This window comes from Mobula birostris, chromosome 12 (assembly GCF_030028105.1).
Source record: "Mobula birostris isolate sMobBir1 chromosome 12, sMobBir1.hap1, whole genome shotgun sequence".
In the NCBI taxonomy this organism is placed as follows: Eukaryota; Metazoa; Chordata; class Chondrichthyes; order Myliobatiformes; family Myliobatidae; genus Mobula; species Mobula birostris.
In genome coordinates this window covers 32,204,479-32,223,210 of record NC_092381.1, presented here as the reverse complement: position 1 = coordinate 32,223,210, position 18,732 = coordinate 32,204,479, and the positions used below count along the sequence as shown (strand labels likewise).

Genomic DNA, 18,732 nt, shown 5'->3' with positions numbered 1-18,732 from the left:
AGCTTGTACAGCATGGAAGGCAGCCTTCTAGCCCACCAAATCTATACTCACCATCATGCCCATGTATAACCGATCCCAACTGCTTCCATGAATTCAATTAGTCTCCATGCCTTGCTCATTCAAAAACATGTCCAGGTGCCCCTTAAGTATTACTGTTCCTGCCTCCAACACCTCCTGTACGTATTATTCTGCTCAAGCTTTTTTCCTCTCTTTCTCTTCCCTTTTATCTGGCCCCTCTATGCTTTCTCCTCCCCATTTATCAAATCAAACTCTATTGCCATCCTTGTACTTCAAGATTGAAGTCTTTGAAATAGCCCATAGCTTTCCCCCACACTTTTCTGGGTGCTCTCCAAAATGTTACCTCACATCCTATGTATCAATTCAAATAATCTTTCCTCTTATTACCCCCATGGATTTGGTCAAGTAAACTCATTTTCCAATTCTATCTACAATTCATTTGCAAACAAGAGTTTTACCTCTAGGAAATCCTTTCTGCATTACCTCTTAATGGTCTTGCTTTGAATGAAATCTGGTAAATGGATGACAGCATTCGACCCTTTACTGAAATACTTACATACCTGGCTTGATAATAAATGTACCTTAAGCTACCAGCTCTTTGGCTGTTTCAGAATTTTTACTTAATTGTCAAAATGCTCAACTATCCCATTTTCTTGAGGATTTGTACACACACACAAAAAAACAACTTCCAATCATCTTTGGTCCTTCAAGCTATAGAGTGCACACATTAATACATTCATAATACAGCGTTTAATTACTTGCAAAGCCAAAAATCTAGAACACATATTCTAACAGCATGTATACAACAGACTATTTGAAATACAGGAGACTAAGAATCAAGGTTGAAAAAGTGATTGCATCTTGAAATATCCATATATTCAAAACATAATTAAATGCTGTTAATATCTTTAAGCCTGCATAAATAAGAGATTAGTATTGATTTGGGATTCCTATTGAGAAATAATTTCTTTTCATGTATGATTCTTGTAGATGCAGAGCAGCAACTTCTCATTTATTTCTTTCTGTACGAGTGAAAATGCACTGGGACTGCCTTCTTGAAAAGCTGCAATCTCCCTGCTGATAATATTCTTACATTGCTGTTACATAGGGAGGTTCATAACGCGTACCATCAATGATGGAGGAACAATGAATGATATATTCCAGGTGGTTGTTTTCCTATGCCCTCTTGTATTTTTAGTGAATTGTCTTGCAGATTCGGAATTTACCTTTGTTGTTCTTTTGTGATGCTGTGATAGCCCAATCAAAAAACGTGTGCAGCACAATCTGTTCCAAATGATGGAGAAATTTCTTTTTCATTTTCCTTCTGCATTTTGTGTTGCTCTGCGTTCCCTGCATCTTCAGAATCTCTTCTGGTTTTTCATTTTCCACTTGTCTTTCATGTATCCACCATGGTCTATGTGGATGCAGTTCACTTTTCCTTAACTTATGTGGAAGGATGCCAGGATCCTTCTATATCAGACTTTTGTCTGAGTATCTCTTGGGGGCTTCTAGGAAGCTTTGTTTTCCAAAATTTCACAGAGGTATATTTGGATCTGGAGGAGTTTGCATAACTTTGGCAAAGCCTCAATTCACAGTTTGATAAGGTAGTAATATTGCCAACAGGGGCTGCCAATGCACTGAAGGAAATTTGATGCACAACACTGTGATGTTCAGCAGAAAGTTTGCTGACCTGAAAGTTAACTCCATGAATTCAGTCTATCCTGCTGAATACTATCAGAATTTAGATTTATTTTGGATTTCCAGATTTTCATGCTCTTCTTCCCCCCCCCCCCGCCCCAAACATTTTCAGTAATTGCAGAATTTTGTTTCTAGAGCAATGTGGATATTGAGTTTGTGTATAAAGAAGTCAGCTACCACTGGAGCTGGTCCATATCAGCATACATACAGGTTACTGCACATTCAAGGACTCTCAGTGATATATGTATTGCTGGCCCTCAGCTTGTGTTTACAAATTCTGCATCATGTTGACCCCCTTATTTCAAGAACTTTGAATACTAATCTGCAGTCCAGAATCATTCTGAGATAGAATGGACATAGGTGATTTCTCACATTGCTGCTGCATAAGGTTGCTTTCAGAGTATTTCTGGCATCCTCATCATCAAGATGGAAAACAGTGACTAGTGTTTTCTAAGGGGGTTTGATCAGTTTCCAGAAACATTCCATCATTGTGTTTAGACCCTTCCGTAGTATGGTCTTGATATTATTAAGGTTGCCTGCTTCCACGACCAACAGTAGATCATCTGTATGCAAATCTGTGCTACCATTGAGAGCCTTGTCTTTATGTAGACATTAAAGAGCATTGGTGAGTCCTAGGCTGGACATCCTGCTCACTTAAGGAAGGTGAAGGCTCTTGTGCCCAAAGCAAATCCTTGACGTGGCATTCCTGTTCTTAATGAGTTTGCTACGTCATGGCGCGACCAAGTGTCCCAGCAGTATAACTGAACAGGCAGCCTTGGCTGGTAGTCAGCCCAGGAGAAAGACAACTCTGATTCCAAACCCAGGTAGATGGGACTCGTTAGCTTTGCCAGGCAGTCTGTCTAAAAGGAAAACTCTGATACTTAACCTACAGCTTTACCGCCGCCGCAAACATCATAGCTCACGGTGCCATTGTGGAACATCCCTGGCCTAAGAGTGGAATTGGTCCATGCACACTGATCCTCACTATAAACCTACGCAGCACAGGCAGGACAAAGTCTTACAGCAATGGAGAAGGGATGAAATGACAGGTGTTAGATGACACTGGAAGGCATAGTCTTAACTCTGCATGTTGGCGGCTCAGACCCATGAGTTATCCATCTGTTGACCTGAGGCAACAACAGCATTCATCAGTCCTCTGGGTGACCAAGCAACCCTCTTCAGGGATAGCTCTGCTTGCTCCAGATGGAGACTGATGTAGGTCCAAAAAAAAACAACAACAAACGGTTGTTCACCGTGGCCAATGGGCATCTCACTCAAGCAATAAGATAAAGGAGATAAATCAAATAAGGCAAAATCGCGTACTGGAATATACGCATATTGCAGTACTCTACAGAAGGTGACCGACCCCAAAAGACGCTCTGCACTTGTGGCACAAGAAATAGCTGGGCTGTACATTGACATTGCTGCTACAAGCCAAGTACATTTTGCAGATCAAGGACCTTTGATATAGCATGGTGCAGGCTACACTCTCTTCTGGTCAGGCATTAGCAGCAATGAAAACAGACTCTCAGGGGTGGGCTTCATGATCAAAAACACCATAGTCAATAAGCTTCAAAGCCTAACGGTCAGACACCCGGATCGACTTATGTCCCTGTGACTCCCACTGCAAGACAACCAATCTGTCACCCTTGTCTACGCCTCCACACTGCATACAGACCCTGCTGTCAGAGGCATTCTATGGGGAGCTGAAGTCCCGCCTATTGGAAACAACAAGGCATACAAGAGCATTGTCCTGGGCAATTTCAAAGCCAGGTCAGGTAGGAATCTCAAGGTATGGCCAGGAGTCTTAGTTCATCATGGTGTCAGAAACTGCAACAAAAATGGGAAAATGCTCCTGGAGCTCTATATGGAATTAGGCCTGGTTATAACAAACACGCTGTGTCAACAGAAAGCTAGGTTTAAGACAACCTGGAGACACCTCCAATCCAAACACTAGCACCTCCTGGACTACTGCATCCTGGTGCACCACAAGGATGTGTTGGATGTTCTATAAACCAGGGTCATGCCGAGCACAGACTGTTATATGGATCACAGATTGATCAGGGCGAACATCAGTCTGGCTATCAAGCCAGCAATAAGGAAAAGGGGACCAGGATCGAAGAAACTCCAGGTGGATAAGCTCTTTGGCTGCCAAGATGAAAACCAGATCAAGCTGAGGGAGAAACTGGACAGCAAAGGCACCCCAAGTGCAGACCCTGAAACAGGAAAGAAATGTGAGTACCCGAAGACTGCCATCTAAGATTCAGCTGTCAAGGTAGTTGGGTATTCCTCAAGTAGTTACAAGGACGGGTTGATGAAAACGATGTTGAAATCTGGAACCTGCTCCAGAAGAAACGCTCCTCCCATCAAGTGTTGCCGTCTAGACCGACAACCAAGCAGCCTAGGCAGAATACAGAGCTGCATGCAGTACCATCCAAGCCAAACTGAGAAAGATGTAAAATGATTGGTGGACTGCCCTAGCAGAACAGACACAGTGCTATGCAGACACCAGCAATACTCAAGCCTTCTACGAATCACTGCACATATTGTATGGTCTAACTTGATAGACTCAAGCTCTTGTACGCTCATCTGACAGCTCCAGCCTGCTGACAGACAAGGAAGCCATCATGAGACGATGGGCAGGGTATGACAAGAGCCTTTTCAGGGATAATCAAGTACAAGAAGCATCTATAGAAATGATCTCCAAGCATGATGTCAAGCTTAAGCTTGATGGCCCACCAATTCTGGACGAGGTCAAAGCCACTTCTCCAAGCTGAAATGCTATAAAGCTCAGTTATTGATGGGATCCCAGAGGAAGCATACAAAATGAGCAGAGACATTCTCCTGAGCGAACTCACAAACCTGTTCACACTCTGTTGGGAGAAAGGCTCACTCCCAAATTACCTGCGTGACACTGTAATTGTCTCCCTGTACGAGAACAAAGGGGAGAAATCGGATTGCTCAAACTACGGAGGCTTTACCCTGCTTTCCACCACTGGGAAGAACCTTGCCAGAATTTTCTTGGGCAGAATCATCCCTCCCATTGCTGAAAGCAATCTCACAGAGAGTCAACACGGATTCAGAGTGAACAGAGGCACATCTGACATGATCTTCATCCTGCACCGGATACAGAAGAAGTGACATGAACAGAACATGGGGCTGTATGGGGCATTCATTGACCTGATCAAGGCATTTGATACAGTCAGCCACGATGGTCTGTGGAAGACTGTCCTGAAGCTCGACTGTCCCCTAAAATTCCTCACCATCCCACAGCAGCTCCACAAAGGTCAAAGCAGTCAGGTTAAACACGACGGCAACCTGTCAAACCCATTCCCCATCAGCACCGGCGTGGAAAAAAAGGCTGTGTTTTGGCACCAACACTCTTTGCCCTCTTTTTCAGCATGATGCTATGGGAAGCAAGAGACACCACCTCGGAGAGCATCTACAGTTGTCTTCGCACCTAAAGAAATATCTTCAACCTCTGCTGCCTTCTCATTTGAACAAAAACCATGCAAAAGCCCCATTGCCGAACTACTACATGCAGACTTCGGTGCTCTTCTCTCTCTCTCACACACACACACAAACACACACACACACACACACACATACAGGACACACTACAGGCTGCAGTCACTCAGTTCACCAAGGCTGCAAGGGCTTTCAGGTTAACAGTTATTCTGAAGAAAACAACAATCCTTCATCAGAAGCCTCTTTGTGGCATTTACAACCCATCTTGGATCACCACTGACGACCACCCTTTCACCGCGCTTGAGCAGTTCATCTACTTGGGCAGCGTCATCTCCAAGGATGCTACGGTAGTAAGGAACTTTGACAATCGAATCACCTGAGCCAGCGGTGCCTTCTGGTGCCTCCAGAAACATATGCGAAAGAACCACCAGCTGTGTCTGTCCACAAAAATCCAGGTGTACAGGGCTGCTGTGGTCACAACACTGCTGTACGGCTCCAAAGCTTGGGTCTTGTACCACAAGTAAATCCAGTTGCTTGAACGATTCTATCAACACAACCTCAACTCCATTATGAGTATCAGCTGGCAGGATTGTGTTTCCGACAATGAGGTCCTGGAGAAGGCTCAACTTCCAAGCAATAAAACCACTTTGCTGCTCAAGCAGCTCCACTGGTCAGGCCATATGCCTTGCATGAAAAACTCTGGGCTAGTGTGGCAGTACTCTACAGAGAACTCTCTCAGGACAAAAGAGATAGTAGTGACCCATGCAAGAGGTACAAAGACCAACTTAAGCAGCAGCTCTCTCAAGCAAATATCCAGGTCGAGTGGCAGCAGTTGGCTTGTGACAAAGACCGCTGATCCACGGAGCAGCCAAGAATTTTGCAGAATCCAGAAGAGCGAATGGTGAAGAAAAAGGAAGATGCAGGAAGGTTCCTACTACCCAAGCGCCCACATCTCAGGAGTTCCCATGAAGCTACTGCTCCAGAGTCTGCAGATCCAGAATTGGCCTTGACAGTCACCAATGATCATGCCTTCACTCCTGAGGACTCTTCTCTCCTCCTGATCTTCACAAGCAAAGAACCAGCCATCTCATTCTCAAAGAGTTTTGGTGTCAATATTGAACCTACAATTGTCCATTATTAAGAAGCTTGGGGAACTTGCTCAGCCAGACATGGAAGTTACTGGTTACTCATTATCTTCCACATTAGGCTTTGTGTCTTGAAGAAGTAAATAATCTTTGAGAGACTCAGCATGAGGCCTTTACTGGATTATAATTGCACAAATCACGTACGACTGTTGGGACAGATATTGATGTATATGTGAGTACCAAAACTTGATAACATCAGCTGTGCTTAAGCCAGAATCCTACTTGATCTTAGGCAGTTTCTGGCTTTAAAAAAGACCTAATTTTCTGGAATGATGCACTCCAGCAGTTTGTAGGTTGTGCACAGTCATGAAATTGGTCTACAGTATTCTGGTTTTTTGGTTTGTTCTGTTGAACAGATTTATGATTTTTAGCCATTATGGATGTTGTGACAGAATATGGTTCAAGGAACAAAAAAAGGTATATATCTCTGATAAGCAACACACATAAAAGTTGCTGGTGAACGCAGCAGGCCAGGCAGCATCTATAGGAAGAGGTACAGTCGATGTTTCGGGCTGAGACCTTTCATCAGGACTAACTGAAAGAAGAGATAGTAAGAGATTTGAAAGTGGGAGGGGGTGTGGGAGATCCAAAATGATAGGAGAAGACAGGAGGGGGAGGGATAGAGCCAAGAGCTGGACAGTTCATTGGTAAAAGGGATATGAGAGGATCATGGGACGGGAGGCCACGGGAGAAAGAGAGGAGGAGGGGGGGAGCCCAGAGGATAGGCAAGGAGTATAGTGAGAGGAACAGTGGGAGAAAAAGGAGAGAGAGGAAAAAGAATATGGTCTCCCAGTCTGCGTCGGGTCTCACCAATATACTGAAGGTCGCATCGGGAGCACCGGACGCAGTATATCACCCCAGCCGACTCACAGGTGAAGTGTCACCTCACCTCGAAGGACTGTCTGGGGCCCTGAATGGTGGTGAGGGAGGAAGTGTAAGGGCATGTGTAGCAGTTGTTTCGTTTACAAGGATAAGTGCCGGGAGGGAGATGGGTGGGGAGGGGCGAATGGACAAGGGAGTCGCGTAGGGAGTGATCCCTGCTGAAAGCGGGGGGGGGGGGGTGGAGGGAAAGATGTGCTTGGTGGGAGCCTGTTGGAGGTGGCAGAAGTTATGGAGAATAATATGTTGGACCCGGAGGCTGGTGAGGTGGTAGGTGAGGACAAGGGGAACCCTATTCCTAGTGGGGTGGCAGGAGGATGGAGTGAGAGCAGACGTGCATGAAATGGGAGGGATGCGTTTGAGAGCAGAGTTGATGGTGCAGGAAGAGAAGCCCCTTTCTTTAAAAAAAGGAGGACATCTCCCTCGTCCTGGAATGAAAAGCTTCATCCTGAGAGCAGATGCAGCGGAGACAGAGGAATTGCGAGTAGGGGATGGCATTTTTGCAAGAGACAGGGTGAGAAAAGGAATAGTCCAAATAGCTGTGAGAGTCCGTGGGCTTATAGTAGACATCAGTAGATAAGCTGTCTCCAGAGATAGAGACAGAAAGATCTAGAAAGGGGAGGGAGGTGTTGGAAATGGACCAGGTAAACTTGAGGGCAGGGTGAAAGTTGGAGGCAAAGTTAATACAGTCAATGAGCTCAGCATGCATGCAGGAAGCAGCGCCAATGCAGTCGTCGATGTAGCGAAGGAAAAGTGGGGGACAGATACCAGTGTAGGTTTGGAACATGGATTGTTCCACAAAGCCAACAAAAAGACAGGCATAGCTTGGACCCATACGGGTGCCCACGGCTACATCTTTAGTTTGGAGGAAGTGGGAGGAGCGAAAGGAGAAATTATTAAGAGTAAGGAATTTACTACCATTCAGGGCCCCAGACAGTCCTTCCAGGTGAGGCGACACTTCACCTGTGAGTCGGCTGGGGTGATATACTGCATCCAGTGCTCCCGATGCGGCCTTCTATATATTGGCGAGACCTGACGCAGACTGGGAGACCGTTTCGCTGAACACCTATGCTCTGTCTGCCAGAGAAAGCAGGATCTGCCAGTGGCCACACATTTTAATTCCACCACCCATTCCCATTCTGATATGTCTATCCACAGCCTCCTCTACTGTAAACATGAAGCCACACTCAGGTTGGAGGAACAACACCTTATATCCCATCTGGGTAGCCTCCAACCTGATGGCATGAACATTGACTTCTCAAACTTCTGTTAATGCCCCACCTCCCCCTCATACCCCATCAGTTATTTATTATATATATATATATATATATATATATATATATATATATATATATATATATATTATTCTTTTTCTCTCTCTCCTTTTTCTCCCTCTGTCCCTCTCACTATACTCTTTGCCCATCCTCTGGGCTCCCCCCCCCCCTTTCTCCTTAGGCCTCCCGTCCCATGATCCTCTCATATCCCTTTTGTCAATGAACTGTCCAGCTCTTGGCTCCATCCCTCCCCCTCCTGTCTTCTCCTATCATTTCGGATCTCCCCCTCCCCCTCTCAAATCTCTTGCTAGCTCTTCTTTCAGTTAGTCCTGTCAAAAGGTCTCAGCCCGAAACATCGACTGTACCTCTTCCTACAGATGCTGCCTGGCCTGCTGTGTTCACCAGCAACTTTTACGTGTGTTGCTTGAAATTCCAGCATCTCTAGATTTCCTTGTGTTTATGTATCTCTGATTACAGATTTCTGAATCAGATATCTAAATAGTCCATTAACTTCACTTTCACACTATTTATTTATTTATCCATCTTTCATCATGCTTTCAGAAAAAAAATGGTGGAACAGTATGTTTTATTCGGAAGTCTTACTGCTAATTATAGTTACTGACACCTATTGTATTGAATGTTACAAAGCCAATTATATTGAAAAAGTGCAAATGAGTTATTGAATATAGATGCAATTCAACCACAATTCAAAAATCAAGATATCAAATATTCAGCTGTATTGTAGCTAAATCCAATGTTCCCATTATATCAGAACCATTAAATGAGAAAACCTGGAAACTAAGCAATATTCAGTCAAGAATTTCTATGATATATTACAGCAGACTATCATTTGAGTTGCTGTGACTACCTTTGCACAAGTCTGATTATTTTATACCAGTGTGTGCGTCTCAACGTTGATCAATAGATGAAACTATGTGGGATATACACACACATACACAAAAACAGAATTTCATGACATATTCGAGTGATGATAAACCTAATTTTGATATGGGACTCCATTGTTAACTGAGAGTGGGAAGGGGGCAGGGAGAGTGGAATGATGGTTGGGAAAAGGGGAAGGGGGAGGGGAGTGAGCAGGAAGCACCAGAGAGACATTCTGTAATGATTAATAAATCAATTGTCCGGAATCAAATAACTTCTTTGCTGCCACCTGTCCCACACCCCTCCAGTGGTGCTCGAGCCTCACCATTCCCAACATCCTTCTCTCCCGCCAGAATTACAAACTCGCTCTCTGCTCCACATTGACAAATACACTTAGGCACCCTAGCTCAATATTACATTATTTTACACACACACACACACACACACACACACAATTGCATGACAAATTCCCTGTATTAAAATCCACCTGCAATTAGGGTTGGCAGATGCTATCTTTTAATCTAATTAATTCTGACTTATTTGTATTTTAGTCTGACCAGAAGAAGGTGCCTTATTTTTTAGAAGTCCCTCTAGTGTTTGATTATGAAACTACTCAGTTTCCATGCTCAAGTGAGCAGCAAAGCACGGAAAGAAAGTAGAAAACACTATGTTTTGATATACATGTGCCAAATAATGTTCATCTTTATTATTTTAATCTAATACACTCTCTGAAATGGCAATAAAGAATTTAAGACAAGGAAGGGGAGAACTAGTAGTCGTCTCGAGTGAAGTGAGATAGGAGGTAGAAACTGGCAAGAGGAGGATACTGCAAAGATACAGCCACTGGTAGTTGAGCAAAAAGCCAAGAAATGGCATCCAAGCTGAACAGAAATAAGGAAAATTCCCTGGATCACAGAGAAGCAACCACGCTATATCTGTTCAACACTCACAACACGCTGGAGGAACTCAGCAGGTCGGGCAGCATCAGTGGAAAAGATCGATCGATGTTTCGGGCCGGAACCCTTCGTCAGGACTACGCTATATCTATTAGTTGGAGAAAGTCAGGAAGTTAAAGCAAAAGTAATTCAAAAAGAGAATTTGCTCAGGCAATCAGGGAAGGGTGGCAGATGGAGCTTTTGCTGAAGAAGTAGTGAAAGGGATGGAGGTGTAGAAGGATTGGATGTGGTAAGACAGTTGCAGACAAGAAATTCAAAATGAGTACTGGAAAGCAACAAACGTGTGACTGGGAACAGACAGTAAAAGGAGAGAATGAAAACAGGAAAGGTAGGAAAAACTGTTGTGAAGAGCAGAATATGCTGAAACATTGGATCAATCAGGTAGGTTTGCTTGGGGATCTTGGAGAAGAGGAATAGTTGCTTGTGATGTGTTGAATGAACTATGAGATTGTAGGCTATGGAGAGAAGAACCCCAAAAGAAATCAACTCATGGATTATCTGGGAAAGAAAAATATCCTGCACTGAGGTCATGGCTGATGGAGTTAAAAGATAGCAGTAAATCTGAAAACAACAACAGCACTACCCTCATCAGATTTAATAGCATTTCTGGGGCTGATGCTTAGTAAAGTGAATGCTGCCCATTGAGAGAGGTTGAAAAATTAAGTGGTAAATTTAAAGTGTCAATGTCATGCTGTTTGCAATGAAGAGACCTAGAGAAGATAAGGAACGGGGGGAGGGAGGGGGGCACAGGTAAAGCAAAAATTCTGCAGATCGGATGAGGTGTTATGTTATATGAAGACTTCAGACCAAGTGAGCATGAATACGAAGGCGAGATATGGTGAGGTCGGGCTTGGAATTCATTGAGATGAGAAGTGGAGTGAACCTCACAGATCAAATGTGCACGATTTGAGAAGCAGTTACTATCTTAAGGATATTTACTTAACCAAAACTGGATCTGAAATGTGAAGGGTGGAGTTCCAGTTGGAATCCATGCAGAATAAGAGAGAGCCAGAGACATTCATTGAGGAAAGAATTGTTGCTGTGAAAACAAGCTTTGGTCAAGGGGTAAAAAGAAACCAAAAGGAGGTGAACCATTAAAACCTAATGTTATGGCCAGCAGCTGAATTCAAAATGTAAAAACTCTTCTACATTGCTATATGGTAGTTAAGTTTTCCTTTGCTGTTTGGATGATAACCACTCATAACTTTCTTCAATATGTTAAAAAACTATTTCAAGACAATATCTTATTTCTTGCTCAATCTCAAATGACATGACAACCATGAATCAATTCTTAAGGGCTTATGGGTAGAAAAATAGCCCTTGAGACCTGATTTCTAATTTGGTCATGAGTATTATAGTGCAATACAAATACAAGACTGCCCGGTTATGAACAACTGACTGGACCTGACTGTATAAATAAATAGATGTGCAAAATTTTGACTATATGAAGTTTTTGAACAAGTTAAACTTCCCTAAATTTATAACAGAACTTCATAGGTGAAGGTGAATCAAGTGATCTGGAGTTAGCCAGTGCAGTTAGAGGCCAACTGTGCAGCTATATGCTGCTGAGGCAAAGACTATATATTCAACGGTTTTAGTGGTTTGAGCCACTGTGGTAGCTTTTTGAGATCTACAAGGGAATAGATTTGCCATTTGCTGTTGGGTTACTGGCAGTTATTTTTGTGATTGAGCTGGATGATTCCATGGGTATTTTGAGAGACCAGTAAAATGTACGAGAATGTACTTGTTGGCTGTTGCAGGCATATTCTGCCAGGTGGAAATGTGACTTCTCTCTTCAGCCACCCCTCACCACTCCATCCCCTTTTACCCTTCAACCAAGCCAAGCAGAGCTGATACCACTGAGTAGGCTCATTTTACATTTCACATCACATTTCAAGTTTAATTGTCAGTCAACCATACATGAATACCTATGAACACAGCCAAACAAAATAGTGTTATTCTGAGGCCAAGGTGGAAAACACAGTACAACAGTCACACATAGCACAAGGGACATATAATATAGCAAGATATCAGTAAAATCCAGTACACACAAAAAAAATCCAAGACCCAGAGTCCATGAATTTTGCAGAAATCTGCCGTCAGCCACAATACAGGTTGTCTTCTGCCAAGCAACCACTGGGGGGCAGTACAGACTCCAGCTTGGATGTCATGCAACACCGCCTCCAGTGGAGCATGCCAACTCTGACACACCTCTCTTGTTGGCGGCTGCAAACAAGCAACGAGTCAAGGTCTAGTCCTCGCTGCAACCGAGACCACACAGCTCCCCCGTCGTCCGCCAATAAATTGGTGAATCGGACTTGCGGCATTCCACATCAACAATGTCCAACAGGGTCTTGTGATCACAAGAAAACTGACTAAGATGGTCACTCACTGTTAAAGACTACACACCTCCTTCGCGAACCGACTCCCTGATGCCTCTCTGATACAGGTAGCAACATGATCCGTACAAGGTCCAGATCCTTCACTTTATCTGCCAATGACTAACTTGGAGCTAGGGTAGACCCGCAGAACCTCAAGTTATTTATCCAGCAAGGTCTTGCGATTGGTGAAGAAAAACAAGTTTACAAAGGTTGACCCCGTAGAAGTCGCAGTGATCGAACATGCCACCATCTTACCAGAAACATTGCTGAGTTATTGACAGTCAGTGATGCTGGCCGTTGACCATTCTTCCTACTCCTTTTGCTACCCCATCACACCCATTTCTGTGATCTTATGCTACTACTTTGGTTTATTTCTAACTTCAGGTAATTAACAGTTCTCAGGAACAGAAACCTTTCACAACCCATGGACTGCCTGTACTTCAACATGTAAGGGAATATTTTGCACTTGTTTAAGACAGAAACTGTATCTATTGGGCTCAATACTGAATTGTACAACTTCAGGTAAAATGCTTTATATTTCTGCTTTTCTCTCAAGTTTTTTTCCTTTCCATTAGTACATATGCTACTGACAGGTATTTGACATCTTTCCACATTCCTCTGTTGTACTCTCATTCATTAAATGCCCTCCTATCACTACTCTTACTCTACTTTTCTTCTCTCCCCAACTGGCCATTCAACCATTGATTTGATTGTACCTACAAATTGTCCCCTTAGGAAAGCTGGCCTTATTTTATTAATAGACAGGGCTCTGTTGGGTTACAAATTACCTAACCTGGGAAACGCAACTTTACATAACTCTCCCACACATTTTTAAAAGTGTTTTTGAAGCTAGTAATAAAAAGAGTTTCCGAGCACTCATTAATGATTTCATACAGTATATATTCCATATTCTCCCCAATAAATTAAGTTGGGAATAACTAATGAGCAAATTCTTATAGCACTGTATAATTTTTGTTCGTTCAATTATCGCTCTGCTTAGGAATATTAGTACAAGCAGAATCATCCCAAAATGAGGATAAGAGGGAAATAGTTAATCTCGGATTGTTTATGTATAACATTCTGACTGTATAATAATGACTGCACTCTGGATCCACAGTACCAATGTACTTCACTACCAGAGTACATACCAAATTATTTTTCAGTTCCCCCTTGTTACATATTTCATGATCTTCAAATGCATTTTTTTTTAAACCTGTGCCTCTGGGCACCTTTCCCAATTCCACTCTTCTTGGGTCTGGCCTGGAATGACATTTTATGTTGAAATACAATTCTATGTAAAAAGATGTCTGGTTTTAGCACGAACCAAAGCCAAGTCTATAAATCTTACGAAGTCAGAAAAATTGCTAAAAGGTATTTTTTAAAATAATCTATTTAACCTGACCCAATTACCTCAGATCACATCCCAAAGCTATTGCTGTCATCAACTATAAAGACAGTCTTCACTCACTACTTCAACAATAATGAGGAAAAATAAGATTTTATTAGCCCATTTTCCTCATTTCCTATCTCCACCCTTTTTTCTCCCTGAACAGCAATCTACTAAACTGTTTGAACTCAAAATAATTAAGTAATGCCAATAGTAATTTGGCATTGTTTTGGTTGAGCATAAATCACAACTGTTGCTTGGAACTCTGGACTTCTTGACCCTAAGACAAAAGGAATTATCACTAGCTGTCTTTGTTTCAAGTAGATAATGAATATAGCTAATAATGAGCATTCAGCCACACTTTAGATGGAGATACCACAACATATCTCTTATCTAGAAGTGAGTTGTAAAAAAGCAAATATTCATGCTAATAACAAATTTTATAGAAGATACGTGAATAGCATTTCTTCCTCTTCCTCTATTGCCCATTATATGAAAATACACTAAAAATCTGTAGACTGAAGCAATATTGCCATCCTCCACTACAAAGGGTAGTAACTCAAAGATGTCTATTTAACTAGTACGTTTCCTCCCGGCCTAACACCTGATTAGATAAGTATACAGAAAAGAACACAAATGAAAAAGGACATTTTCCTTCTCCATATCAAAATTTATCTATGTCATTCCAGTACCAAGAAATCTTACTCTCCAGATTTTAAATCTGTGGCAACACCATCCAATGGAAATGTCCCAAGAAACAAGAAGTTTTAAAGGGATGGGGAGGAAGAGCAGGTGGTGGACAGACAAATACATGACAGATGTGAAAAAAAGAGGTAATCCAGTTTGGGAGATAAAAATTTTTTTAAAAGCTTGATCTTTTATTTCTAAATGATGAGCGGTTTAAAAGTTTTACATTTAGAAAGACTTGGTTGTCCTTGTCACTGAAAGTTAACATGAAGGTGCAGCAAGCAATTAAGAAAAAAAAAAATCTGTCGTCTTTGATTGCAATTTGTTTTATCAGACCCCTACGCACTGACTGGAATATAGAATCACAAGAAGTTTCAATGCGTTTAGAATGCAATGATGTCTTTTTTTGTAGTAGGTCATCTGTAGCATTTGCCATTAATTAAATGTGTTTTTCTGTGTTTCAACTCAGAATGGCTTTGGTCACTAAAATGCAAGTTTAAGGTGATAATAGCACAGCAAGAAAAGAAAATAGCATCTGGGACCAAAGGGACCTGGACAACTAACAGGAAATCTCTTTAATCAATAAGATTTAACATTGGGAATAAACACTGGAAGGATCAAGGTGAAGAAAATGAGAGTAGGTGAATTCAATATAAATCAACTACAGAGTTCTGACAAGAGGAGAAAAACAGATAATTATAAACACAGCATTTCAAAGAGCAGTTGTAAAATACAAAGTTTGAAATAAGAATTCAAAGTTATTAATTTTTAATGTCAGAGGGGTTGATTGCCAGACATTAGCACTTATGACTTACTGCAGTACAGTGAGTTTAATGGGCAATGGTCAATAAAGCACTGAGTTCTTTGAAAGCTGAAAGCTAAGATGCATTGGATTTATTCAACCAGCACTTCCCATTATCCACAAGCTCTACCAGCAAGAAGGACAAAGAGAGTGCATACATGGGAAGATCACTGACTACAGATTCCCTTCCAAGTCACGCAGCATCATGGCTTGGAAAAACAGTACATCATCCACACATCAATATCACAGGGTTTAAATCATGAAACATTTTTCACAACAGCCCTGTTTGAAAATCTCCAGAGGACTGCAGTGGTTCAAGGAGGAAGTTTAAATGGTAAATGGGAATGGGGAATAAATGCTGTTCTTTTGAGCTCCTTAAAATGAATGAATAGAAGTCCCACTCTATTGCACTCTTGCTCACAATTAACAAATAAGGAATGAGTATTCTGGATACATCTGTTTGACCTGCAAAGCATTAACCAATTATTTTTGTGCTCAGGTCTGTAATTCACTTCATGAAAAGAAATCTTAAGGTATGAATATATATTTCTCATCTAGGAAAGGCAATAATCATTGAGGTCCATAAGTGAACAGTACAAACTATTACCTTATTCTATAAGTGGGATCGACATGCTGATATACATAGTAAATTGTCAATCTAATGAACAGTGTGCTTGAAAATAACCACAAGCTGGCAGCAGAATCCTCTTAATCTCTGTACATCATTCAAAAGACCAGGAAGCCTCTAAAAGGGATGAGGATTGATGTGTGAATGAGAAGAGATGCAACTATGCCAACCTCTTGAATAAAAACAAATTGAAATACAAAGCAGCGTTGCTGCACCAGTGACCATTGAAGAAAGAGACAGTGTTCAGCCCTTCAAAGAAAATGAAAGGGGTAACTGACAGCAGGATCAGAATCAGGTTTAGTATCACTGGCATTTACTCAGTGACTACTTTATTAGGTAAGGAGTGGAACACGGAGTAGCCTTTAGCTGCTGCAGCTCAACCACTTCAACGTGTTGTTCATTCCAAGATGTGCTTCTGCACACCCTGTTGTAATGTGCGGCTATTTGAGTTACCGTCACCTTCCAGTCAGCTTGAATCAGTCTGGCCATTCTCCTCTGACCTCTCTCATTAATAAGGCATTTTTGCCCACAGAACTGCACTCACTCACTTGATATTTTTTTAGTATCATTTTCTGTAAAAATTAGAGACTGGAAATAACTCAGAAAATGTGTAACTTGGGTAGCTGACGGTTGGATTGAGTTGTTCTCTGATCTTGGCAATCCATTTGCAAACGCTTTGTCACCGTACGAGGAGACTGATTGCTTGTGTGGCAAATTTTTTCTGCAAAACAACTCTGTAACAATCATGTTGATCTCGATCCCATTTGTAAGCCAATGTGGACAAAATTCCAGACAACGCACAGAATTCACCATACAACCAATCAGCAGTGAGACTCCCTCCCTACATCACAATTGACTTTCCATAATGACGACCAATCAACTGATTGATATGTGTATAAAAGCCAGGCATTCGGAGAACACACCACAAATGCAAAGCACGATGATGATGCCGAACCATTTGCAAATGGATTGCAAAGACTGGAGACCAACTCAACCCAGCCACTTTAGAGACTGTTGTGCATGAAAAGCCCAGTGGGTCAGCAGATTCTTAAATACTCAAAGCACCCCCTCTGGCACCAACAATCATTTCATAGTCAGCCACTTAGATTTCTTCCACATTCTGATGTTTTTTCCTAGATAATAACTGAATCTCTTGTCTATGTCTGCATGCTTTGTGCATCGAGATGCTGCCATATGATTGGCTGATTAGTTATTTGCAATAATGAGCAAGTGTACAGGTGTACCTAAAAAAGAGGCCACTGATTGAATAGCTGCTGGTGTGCCTTCTTTGTAATTGCATCAATATGCTGGGCCCATGATAGATCTTCAGAGATGTTGACACTCAGTAACTTGTAAATGCTCACGCTTTCCATTACTTGCCCCTTGATGAGGACTGCTGCATGTTTCCTCTACTTTCTCTTCCTGTTCTTACTAGCGTTGACTGCAGGGTTGTTGTTGCAACACCACTTTACCAGCTGATCTATGTATCTCACCTCTCTATGCCTCCTTGTCACCATCTAAGATTCTGCTGACAACAGTTGTACGATTCACAGCTTTATAGATGGCATTTGTGCTGTGGCTAGCCACACTGTCATGAGTGTAGAGAAATTAGTGTAGCAGACTCAGCATGGGTCCTTGAGGTGCACTTGTGTTGATTGTCAGCAAGAAGATGATGTTGTTTCAGATCCTGCTGACTGCGGTATCTCAATGAGGAAGTCATGAATCCAGTTGCAGAATGACTACAGAGGCCCTGGTTTTGAAGCTTATTGATGAATGCTGAGAGGATGATGGTGTTGAATGCTGAGCTGTAATCAATAAATAGCAGCCTGACATAGGCATTGCTATTGCCCAGGTGATTCAAAGCTGAGTGGAAGGCCAATGAGATTGTATCTGCTGTAGACCTATTGTGGCAATAGGCAAACTGCAACGGGACCAGGTCCTTATTTAGGCAGGAGTTAATTCTAACCAAGATCAACCTCTCAAAGCACTTCATCATAGTAGAAATGAGTGCAACAGTCACTGAGGTAGCTAATCCTGCTCTTCTTGGACACTTCTGTGATTATCATTCTTTTGAAGCAGGTGGGAACCTCTGACTGTAGCAGTGAGAGATTGAAGATGCTCTCGAATTAAACACTCAGCCAATTGGCTGGCACAGGTTTTCAGTGCCCTACCTGGTATACCATCAGGGCCTGATGCCCTGCAACAGGTTGCACATTATCTCCCTTATACAAAAGCTAACTGATCACAGATGACATCATCAACACCATTGCAGCCCATCAAGTGACAAAATACAGTGGTTTTACTATTTTGAGGTCAGCTATCTCCATGAATGATCAAAGGTAAAATTCTATTTGCCTACAATACAGAAGAACAGAAAAACCTTTCCTCAAAGGTGCACAGTTGGACTCAATAGTCATTAAGAATGCATGACTCACAACTGCCATAAGCTGTATCTCAATGGATGTGTTTTGCAGCCATGATACTCTTAAGTTTTTCCCTAATGTTTTATCAAATTGTTCCAGAACGA

At 42.1% G+C, this 18,732-nt stretch overlaps 1 protein-coding gene across 4 annotated transcripts in view; it reads right to left on the bottom strand.

Moving 5' to 3' along the window:
• Nucleotides 1–18,732, bottom strand: part of ptprfa (protein tyrosine phosphatase receptor type Fa) — a 358,686-nt gene that overhangs the window by 174,993 nt on the left and 164,961 nt on the right. The gene's annotated exons all lie outside the window — the stretch shown is intronic.